Genomic DNA, 11,545 nt, shown 5'->3' with positions numbered 1-11,545 from the left:
ACAGAAATCAAATGTTGGAGTTTGTTTTAGAAAAGATGGATGTCGTGTCCTCTGGACTGACGAGGAGGGGGATTTTCCGGCTTGTTGTCAGTGCTTCATTGTCTATGGAAATGGCAGCTTGCACATCTGGAAAGGCTCCATCAGTGCTGAAAGGTATATACAGGTTTTTAGAGCAACAAAGCTCTTTTACAGGTTTTGCATGTTTGAGCAAGATGATGCTTCACAGTCGAAGAGTCCTGGTGCTGAACTGGCCAGCAGTCTCGACATTTCACCAACTGAAATCATTTGGAGCATCTTGAATGGAAAAAGATGTGAATGGGACACCAATTACCTCCCAACAGTCCAGCAGCTGCTCTCCTTCAGCTCCACCACAATTACAGACTGTTGTTAAATGAAGAGAGGATGCTACACAGTGGCAAACGTAGTCCTGTCCCAACTGTTTTAAGATGTCTCTGCCAGCATGTATGTTTTGAAAATGTATGTTTTCTTTGTTCTGTCGTGAATAAAATTTGTGCTTTGAGATTTGCAAATCACTGCAATTTTGTGTTTTAATTTTACACAGCATCCCATCTTTTTCAGAAGCAGGAGTGTTTATTAAAACAAAACAAAACAGCATGACAGAAGCCAATGTACTGTTACCATTTAAGAGATTACACACTCATAAAGATGGCTAGATGGGAACTCTCTGTTACTCGTTCTCTTTGAAATGTAAATAAAGGGGATAGAAACACAATAGCATTGACTTTATTCATTTATGTTTTTTGCTCGACACAAAATTGCTGCTATGGTTTGTTTTCCTCACATTTCTTACCTGCACATCAGGTGACCTTAATTAGAGTTAAATATAGGGGTGAAATCCAGGTCTAATTAAAACAATGCTACAGAAATACAAAGGCGTCTTGTACCCACAGTGATCCCGAAGCATCAACACATGTCCACGAGAAACTACACTGCAATCACAGTGCATGCACTTAAACCTGAATTGTGTGTAAACAATGCTGTTGGTAAAGCCTTCATTTTTAATAAAAAATCTTTTGGGTTTGTGCAAATATAATCTTGAAATAATGTCTTTTATGCTTTTAAACTCAAGGTTTGTCACAGAATATCTGAACAGGCTTTAATGAAGGGACCTTGATCAAGTGGATTAGAGTAACTTATTTCCTAGCAGGCTATTGGCTGATAGAGTGATTTCTTACTGTGCAAATCCTTGCTCTTCTTATATGCAGCAAATCATTCATAAATTGAAAACCTAAAAGCCTCCTTTTTTTGTTGCCTTATTACCTTATTGCTATCTTGGCAGTGTTAACCCGTGGGTCAAATTGTGAGCAGCCTTTTATCAGCACAACAAGGGGAAGACTTATCAACGAGCTGCTCCCAGCTGGTTACCGATCTCATTCCCTATCTACATGCAGTGTGTGCTTACTGCTGCACTACTAAAACACTTTTCAGGAGTGAATCAAGAAATGTTCGCATCAGACCACTTTGATGCTTTAATGAGATTACCCAAAAGTCTTTCAGAGTGTACTGCATCTGCTTTTTGCTGTTCAGAATCACACGGTAGGTCCAACCGTCTTTGCAAGACGGTTGAAGAAGAATATCTCACAATTAACCCCACAGCATGCATCTACCTCCCAGATGATGCTACCCTTTTTTAAAAAACAAAAAAACAAAAACAAAACAAAACACAGTTTACACCATTCAAAGGTGCGTTTGCAGCTCCTGCAGCCATACAAAGTGTTTCTTCTGTGCTGAAGCCCTTTCATCTTGGCTCAAGAGCCAGATGTTTGTTTAAAATAAAGAGATTTCTAACTTTGCGTGACCTTTAAAGCAGCAGCACTGTCTCTGAGTTGTTTAAGGCCATGGTGGGTGTTTGAGTTCGCCAAGATGGACCGGCGTGCCAAATCCGATTTCCATTATGTTTCAGGCATCTACTGTATGTGGTCTCAGTCCTCCCACTCACTGCTTGCTGAGTCTTGACAAGCGCACACACACACCAGTACCCCCCACACAGAAAAGGAGACTTTTTAAGACTTTAAGAAGCAAAGAGCACAAACTCGGCAGCTTAGCATCCTACAAAAACACAGTTACAGACGAGGAAAGAGAATTAACACTGCCAGCTCTCTGATGGGTGGCAATAAAAAGTAAGAGGAGACGTGAATGGTTCTGCCCAGATATGTAGCTGGTTACTAACAGGTGAAGCAAAGCAGCTCACAGTCATCATTTCAACTTTGCATGCTTTTTATGGCATATTGTCAGGACTTCTGTGTTACATAACTGTAAGAGCAGCTGCTACTGCCAATACCACCACTGCTGTGAAGTAATTAACTTATTAATTTATTTATTGTAAGCCAATTAAATAGAGAAGAAATAAACAACTCTTCTTTTCATTAGGTTATTGGGACTTAATTGTTTTAGTCCACACCTGCACAGGTTGGAAGCTAATGTTAGCACGAGGACATGATGATTACTAGCTACAAGCTTTGAAGACTGCTAAAGTAACTGGTAAGTGTAGATTTTGTCAAAATTACTGGTAAAACGTGTACATTCAAAAATATTCATACATTTCTATTGTTCACAAGGTCACAAGTACATTTTGTGAGTATTGTTCTATAAGCGTTAAGTGGGCTAGCTAAATATAAACAATATATATATAAATACTCAAGTAGAAGTGAGTACTTGCTTGTTGAGTATGTTTACAGACTGCTAATAAATAAATGAAAAAACACGTGTAGCTAATTAGCTTGTTTCTGTAGACCCTGTTCACAGCAGACACATGTGTTCACAAGTTTGCATTTATTTTGGCGCTAATAATATACAAATTACAGATCCCATAATGCAGCGCTGCAGCCTCCTTGCTGACCGCTAGGCTAACTGGGAACATTCCCGCGTCAATCAAGTCAAACTTCTAGAATAGAATTGACCCTGTGCACGAGAAAATGCTAACTTCCTGGTTTGAGACCGGATGTGGGGTTCTACATTTCCGGTAGCTTTACTTTGCGGTCAATCGCTACTGCGAAGATACCTTTCACCTCGCTGTTTCACAGATTTTTTTAGTGCAAGTTTGCACGTTTTTTTTTTTACGTCACATTGTGTCCTGCTTCCTGATCGCTGCAGACAATCTCCTCCGTGATGTCTCTCTTGTACAGTACAGAATCGCTGCATCGATCGCTAGCAGTGTGAATCTGAAGTGCAGTACAGTATGTCCACGATGTCCACCAAACGTTTTGCACCGTCAAAAAATAAATTTGGCTACTTGATTTCACCTATCGCTGGTTATTTTTAGAACATAAAACCCGCGATAAACGAGGGACAGCTGAGAAATATAACATTTGAATCCCTTTTCTCTTTTGCCCTGAGGCGCGGGTAAAAAATATCAACAAGTCGATGAGCATCATATTGGGTAAATGCCCAAGACATCTATAGAAATGTAAATCGCCGCTTGATTCATTCATTTGCTTAACTTGTTTTGGACCGTAAACAGGGCGTGAATAGGACACCGGAAACAAAGCTCCCCACAGGAGTTTCTGCACCGGAAGTAGCATATGCTAACGTGCACATAGTCAATAGAATAGAATTCAACTTTATTGTCATTGCACATGCACAGGGCAACGAAATGCAGTTTGCATCCATCCAGAAGTGCTTTAGCCATGATATAGATATATTACAATATATATTAGCAATAATATAGATATGTAAGTATATTACAGAAATGGGTCTATTATGGTATGTTATAATGTACATGGTATGAAGTATGTTATGAATATTCTATAACTATAAGTATGTACAGGCTGTAGTGAGTACAAGCTATGTACAGGATATGAACAGGATATAAATATGAAATAAAAAACTATACAGAATCTGAGATATACAGTTATACAGAAATGTGAGCTATGCAAGTTATAAACAGTTGTAGGATTAAAAATTATCGTATGTACAGAATGATTATTTACACAGAGCTATACAGTAGTGCAGTTAAGATAAGTGAGATATGTGGATAATTTCTACAGAGGCTATATAAAGTGCTAGTGGTTGTGAGTGGTGGTTCAGTCCATGTTATTATTGTGTGTTTGAGGGTACAGTTGTCCATTGTGTGTGTGTGTAGGTGGTTGTGGGTGTGTGTATGTTCAGTCCATGTGTTAACGTGGGTCACGTCAGGAGGCAGAGTTCAGGAGTCTGACAGCTGTGGGGAAGAAGCTGTTCCGGTACCTGGTGGTCTTAGTCCGGAGGCTCCTGTAGCGCCTCCCAGAGGGCAGGAGGGTGAAGAGTCCATGTGATGGGTGACTGGGGTCCCTTTTCAGACACCGCTTCCTGTAGATGTCCTTTATGGCAGGAAGTGGTGCTCCGGCAATGCGCTGGGCAGTTTTCACAACCCTCTGCAACGCCTTCCCGTCCGAGGCAGAGCAGTTCTCGTACCAGACTGTTATACAGTTGGTCAGGATGCTCTCGATGGTGCAGCGATAGAAGTTCACCAGGATGTCTGAGGACAGGTGGTTCTTCCTCAGAGTCCTCAAGAAGAAGAGGCGCTGGTGAGCCTTCTTGACCAGCTTGGAGCAGTTGGTCGTCCAGGTGAGATCCTCGGAGATGTGGACTCCCAGGAACTTGAAGTTGCTCACACGCTCCACAGCCGTCCCCTTAATGTGGATGGGTGGATGTGGGTCTGCATTCCTCCTGTAGTCCTCGATGAGCTCCTTAGTCTTCTCGGTGTTAAGCAGCAGGTTGTTTGTGTCGCACCACTCAGCCAGACGATCCACCTCCTCCCTGTAGGCGGCCTCATCGTTGTCACTGATGAGGCCAATCAACGTGGTGTCATCTGCAAACTTAATGATGGTGTTGGAACCCTCAGCAGGTCTGCAGTCGTGGGTGAAGAGGGAGTAGAGGAAAGGGCTCATCACACAGCCTTGTGGTACACCGGTGTTCATCGTGATTGTAGATGAGCAGCGGTTATCCAGCCGGACATGTTGGGGGCGGTTGGTCAGGAAGTCCAGTAACCATTTGCAGATGAGGGAACTGATACCCAGGTCTGTCAGTTTCCTGATGAGTTGTGAGGGGTGGATTGTATTGATGCTGAACTGAAGTCTATAAACAGCATTCTGGCGTAGGTGTTGTTGTTGTCCAGGTGTGAGAGGACAGAGTGCAGTGCGATGGAGACTGCATCCTCTGTGCTCCTGTTCTGGCGGTATGCGAATTGGTGGGGGTCCAGGGTGGGGGGGAGACAGGATTTGAAGTGTGCTAGGACCAGCTGCTCTAAGCACTTAGTGATGATGGGGGTGAGTGCTACTGGGCGGTAGTCATTGAGGCTAGATGTAGGGGTGGGTTTTAATAACCGATTCATCGATTAAAATCAATTCTGGCTTGGATAACGTGATATCGATTCATTAAAATCCTGAATCGATTTTTTTAATATAAATGTATTTTACCCAAAATTCCAGAATCTCAGGTGAAACGTCACAAAATTTAAACATTTAAAACAGTAAATGAGAGCAGGTACGCAGATTCTGCACAAAGACAAACACAAAGCGCAGACCGCAGATCATAATCAGTGAGATGTCGCCTTTCTCACCAGACACAGTCGGGGCTGAAAGCTGACAGCTCGCTGATTCTGATGTTTCGGCGGGTCCACGCTCTTTTTGCGCTGATTCTAAAGCTGTTAGTTTTATCTCTCTCCAAACAATATTGACCGAACCAGCAGCAAAAGAAGATCCAAACATCACATAAACATCGTCATGGACTCCCTCTTACTTTTGCTGTTTTGCTTCCACCACAATAAAAATCACACTTCATGCACAGCTCTCTCTCTCTCCTTCTCTGTATACTTCAAGAACAGTTTCCTGTCCATCCCCAAAATCTGTTTTCCGCATTATTCGCTTGCTTGTTACGCACAAGACTACCGTTGTTTACAGCGCTATCGGCTGATGGGTTTTTTTCTTTTACTTACTTCCGAAAAGAAAACCTAATTTCTGCCGTTCAATAGGCTTCTGAACAAATTTTAACTTTTTAAAATTATACAAAATGCAAAACGCTCAGCCGTGTCTCTAATAAAACCACTGTAACTTCAGAGGTAATGTTCATAAGTTGATTAATGGTTTTCTTTCGTTTTTGATGTACTGCAGAATATTTTTATAAAATCCCAGGCCAGAAAAATCACCTTCATGTTTTTCTGTGTTTTATCTTCAGCTACTTTGACACAAAGGCATTTGCTGTGATGCTCACACCTTTGATAAAGTCTTGTGTGTGTCAGCTTTCTTTTTATAGATACAAAAATATGTAAATGTACTGATTTGAATTATAATATTTCTGACTGTCTGAGGCAAAATTTCCCAGATTCAAATCGAATTGAATCGGATTGAATCGAATCATGGATTGAATCGATTCAGGACCTTGTGAATCGGAATCGAATCGATTCTAGAAATCAGTGACGATGCCCAGCCCTAGCTAGATGGGTATCGGGACGATGGAAGTGGATTTGAAGCAGGCCGGTACCACAGCGTGGGCCAAGGACAGATTGAATATGTCTGTGAGCACTCCTGCAAGCTCCCCAGAACATGTTCTGAGAACACGCCCGGGGATGCCATCAGGACCTGCAGCCTTGTGGACATTGATCCTGCTCAGCACCGCTCCTACATCGGTGGGGGAGAGAGTCCGAGGTTGGTCGTCTGGCGTCATGTCTGTTTTGGTTGTGGGGTTCCCTCGCTCAAAACGAACATAAAAGTTGTTGAGCTCGTTGAGGAAGGAGACATCAGAGGATGCGGGGGAGGGTTTGGTGGTCCTGTAGTCTGTAATGGTCTGGAGTCCTTCCCACATGCGTCGGGGGTTGGAGTTGGAGAAGTGTTCTTCTACCTTCTTTTTGTAATGGTGTTTGGCTTTTTTGATGCCCTTCTTTAGATTAGCCCTGGCTGTACTGTAGGCGTGTGCATCTCCTGACCTAAAGGCGGTGTTGCGGGCCTTCAGGAGGAGACGAACATCCCGGTTCATCCAAGGCTTCTGGTTGGGGTACATGGTGATCTGTTTCTGGGTGGTGACACTCTCTGTCTGCGAAGCTAGCCGCTCACAATGGTGGAGAGAAAAGTTGATTCTGAAAGCAGAGCCTTTCAGCACCGGTGGGTGACTGAATATGTTTACAGACATTGCTGGTAAACCCGTGTGTCTTATTAGTGGAGCTAATGTGGCTGTAATTAAGGAATTTAATTTAAGACTGCACTACGAGACAAAACATCAGGATAAGCTGAAAAACCTAAATGCAGAGCAGAAACTACAGAATGTAGAAGAGCTAAAGAAGAATCTGACATTTCAGCAGAGCAAAATCACAAAGTGAAGCTGTTGTGAAAGCAAGTTTTATTGTAGTAGAGGAGACTGCCAAATCAGCCCGGTACCACTCTGAAGAGCTGCATGATGAAGGTGTGCGACGTCTTGTGTCCAGACAAAGATGCAGATTTTGGCAAATGTGAGCCTGAGGAGAAATATGATTGCTGATCGGGTTTGTGAGATGGCCACTGATTTAAGAACACAGTTGTGTGAAAGAAGCAAAAACTTTATTGCATACTCTCTTGCTGTGGATGAAAGTACAGACATGATGGACATTGCACAGCTGGCCATCTTCAGCTGTCTAGAGGAAATATTGAACATTAAATCGATGCACGCGACAACGACAGGAAAAGACATTTTTTAAAACGTATGTCAAAGTGTAACCGACATGAAACTGCCCTGGGACAAACTTGTTGGACTTACAACAGATGGAGCGCCAGTGTTGTGCGGTGAAAAAAAAGCGGACTAGTCAGCAGGATGCGAGTAAAGATGCAGGAGGAGAACTGTACCGGTCAGTTAACAGCATATCACTGCATCATACACCAGGAAAAGCTGTGTGGTGAAGTCCTAAAAGGTAATGATCACCGTAACGCAAACCGTAAATTTTATCTGAGCTAAAAGTTTAAATCACCATCAATTTCAGTCTTTTATGAGGGAAATAGATTCAGAGTTTGCCGACATTCCTTATCATACAGAGATCTGTTGGTTGAGTTGGGGAAAAGTTCTCAATCGAGTTTTTGAGCTCAGCAAGGAAATCTGTCAGTTCATGGACATGGCATGTATGATGCGGTGAAGGCATTTCAAGTGAAGCTGTCACAAATGCACCAGTGCAACTTGCCTCACTTTCCCTGTTGCCAAGTAATGTTGAACAAAGTCAGTGGACTTTGCTGAACTGCACCTGTGCAGATTCAGATGGAGCTGTAGTGTAATGGTACACTCGAGGGAAAGTACGACACTGAATGGCCCGCACAGTTTATTAGTTCCATTCCTGAAGCAATGCCCCAGCTCAGTCTACATGCGGCTCCAACCTTGTGTATGCTTTCATTTATTTTTTCTGGGGTTTTTGGCAGCATGTTCATATTTCTAACTTGCATAATTTTGACAGGATATATTTTTATGAAGAGCAAAATAGTTAAAGTTAAGGTTTATTTTTTTTAAGTTTATTTAATCTGGAATAATATTCCTGTCTGTTTTTATTCACATTTATGTTTTTTAAAAAAAAAAAAAGAAAAAAGAAAAAACCCAAGCAAACATTGTTTTAGTGTATTCACTAAAACAATAGTGTGGCCTGCGACCTAAATTGTGCCTTCAGTTTTGGCACCCTGTGCAATTGAGTTTGACATCCCTGTTTTAAACTGTACAGTAGTTGGCTTTCCCCGACCTGGCTTTTTAGTTTCAAATTTTATTTGTCATATACAGGTAATGGCAGATCACTACCGGCAATTAAATTCTTAGGCTCAGAGACCCCTAAAGATATTCCACAAATTTTGAGGATTGAGCTCTGGGCTTTGAAAAGACCATTCCTGAAGCTTAATGCTAGCCTGTTTTATCCATTTTAAAAGCAGTTTTGATGTGTATGTGGTGTGGCGATAGTTACCGTCCCCGGTTATTCCTCTAAGATATTGACAACGCCACCTGGGGGAGGGCGTTACACCCCAGGAAAGATTTCTCTAGCCAATGTACGTGTTGCACTGGCTACCAAAGCCCACAGACTCGTTATTAACGGTAGAGGTGAGAAAAAGGAAGTTTACAAATCAAAATTTATTAAGAGAAACTACTAAAAACATAACTAAAATCAGGAAGACACCTAAGGTAGCAGGGTTGAGACGGCAAAATAGTTAATTAAAACACTTTATTAACAAACGATGATTAAAATGACCAGACTCCCTACCACGATGCTACCCTAAAACAATCACAGCATGATAAAAGAATAACTAAACAAAATAGTGGAGACCGGCCACTTGAGGAGGCAACCTACAGGGAGGAGTGCCCAAGGGTGCCACCAATTACTCACCCGTGTAACTTCACTGCAGACCTCACTGTCACTCACACTAAACTCTAAATGGTGCAATCTACCTATGCTCGGTGTGTACACTCGCATGCATCGGGAAGGGGATTCCACCTCACGTGCCTAGCCCCTCAGCAAGCGGCCGCACCTCCACTAAAGCAATAAAACGTTCCACTAATTAATAAAAGATCTACATAAAACAATTACACCCCAAAGTACTGTTCGTTATAAAAGCATCACATAACAACAAAACAGCATGACAATACAGCAGCAGTATAGTGCAAACCTGCAACAAAAGAGGGAAACAGTTGTCAAAGTCCACCCTACTATATGCCACGTTATGATGAACACAAGAGTCCCACTTACCACTCTCTAAAGGGCAATATTAAACGGAGTAGCTTTCCTTGAGAGATCTGCAGCACTTAACTGCCTAATGCTCTCAGCCACCTTGGATGGACAAGAGTGCCAAAAGCCTCCTTCTGGTAGTAAGCGCAGCTGTTTCTTATAAGCCTGCTAATTATTTGGATGTAGTCCTCCTTCGTTCTACATTGTACAATGTATTAGTAGCACTGGCAACAAAACAGCTCCAGAGTATGATGCTACCACCACCATTCTTGACAGCAGGTAGATCTCTTAGGTTTAAAAAGCCTCACCATTACTACTTGAAACATATGTCTCGTCATTCTGGTTAAATTCTATGGCTTTTAGTTTTTAAATTTTTACTGTTTTTAACTTGTATTGTGTCTTTTACCTGTATTGCTATGTATCGCTTTTATTATTATTATTTTTTATCTTTTTAGTTTTAAATAGTTGTACAGCACTTTGTTTAAAAGCGCTTTATAAATAAAGTTATTATTATTATTATTAAATAGCTCAATCTTTGTCTTGTCTGTCGCTGTAGCTAAGGTGGTAGAACAGGTCATGCACTAACTGGAAGGTTGGTAGTTTGGTCTCTGGCGTTCCAATCTCCATCCAGCATAATGGCTGGATGACAGAGAAACCAAATCACTCACTGACCACTTCATTAGGTACAGTTGTTTAACAGTTCGTTAACTCACATATTTAATCATGTCTATGTGATCAAATCAGTCTGCTGAAATTCAAACTGAGCATCAGAATGTTGAAGAAAGATGATTTAAATGACTTTGAATGCGGCACGGTTAATGGTTCCAGATTGTCTGAGTATCTTAGAAACTGCTGCCCGTCTTGAGATTTTCCCACACAACCATCTCTATGGTTTATAAACAATGGTTTGAAAAAGAAAGTATCCAGTGAGCAACAGTTCTCTGGGTGAGAACATTTTGTTGATGTCAGAGGGCAGAGAGATTGGCCAGACTGCTTCAAAGTGATAGGAAATCAACAGTAAGTCATATTACTACTCGTTACAACCAAAGTATGCAGAATATTTACATGTTACACTGAATGTTTAGAGATTGTCTTTAACCTCCTAAGACCTGAACTCTTCCACAGCATGCATTTTTAATTTGTCTTTGATATTTTGGCTGATTGGGACCCGATGAATTAAAAGGATTAAAAGGACAAAGCATTACCAGAATGTTTTTTCTTTTTTTCTTTTTTTTTTTTTTACCAGATTTTTGTTTCTATGAAAAATGAGAGCCACATATGAGGATATTCATTTAAAATTTCGATAGAACAGTAGCAGTATGATGTCCCTGCAAGTGGATACCAGGCCCTTGTAGAGCAAAATTGAGTATTTTGGTCTAAATAACCCAAAATGTTATGTCCACATATGTGGACGCCAGGTCCTAGGAGGTTAAATCTCAATGACATTTAAAGAGATTTCTCTCAAGATTTCTCTCTGGAAAAAAAATTAGCCAGAAAAAACCCCCCACTATGTGCATCTAAGAGTTAATATCAGTCTAATTTAAACTAATACCAAAAGCACACAACAGCCAGTGGACACACACATGCTCACCATACACACATACACTCTCTTGGTCACTCCAAGGGACAAGGACAGACTGTGAGGCTCTGCAGTGTTTGTGTGTCAGTGAGCACTTCAGCTCTGTCAAGATATCGCACATCTCCCCACTGACCCAGTGACAGCTCTGGCACTCTGATCTCCAGAGTGCGTCTGTGTGTGTGTGTGTGCATGAACCCGGTGCTCTACAGAGCATGTGCTTGCATGCTGACAATACAATGCTAACTCAACTCGCATCACTCCACTCTGTCTCTGAGGATACACTTTGCTCAGAGAGGGAAATTTTGTGGTGA

Source organism: Rhamphochromis sp. 'chilingali', assembly GCF_963969265.1.
Source record: "Rhamphochromis sp. 'chilingali' genome assembly, chromosome: 3".
Lineage (NCBI taxonomy): Eukaryota > Metazoa > Chordata > Actinopteri > Cichliformes > Cichlidae > Rhamphochromis > Rhamphochromis sp. 'chilingali'.
Note: the sequence above shows the minus strand (reverse complement) of the source record.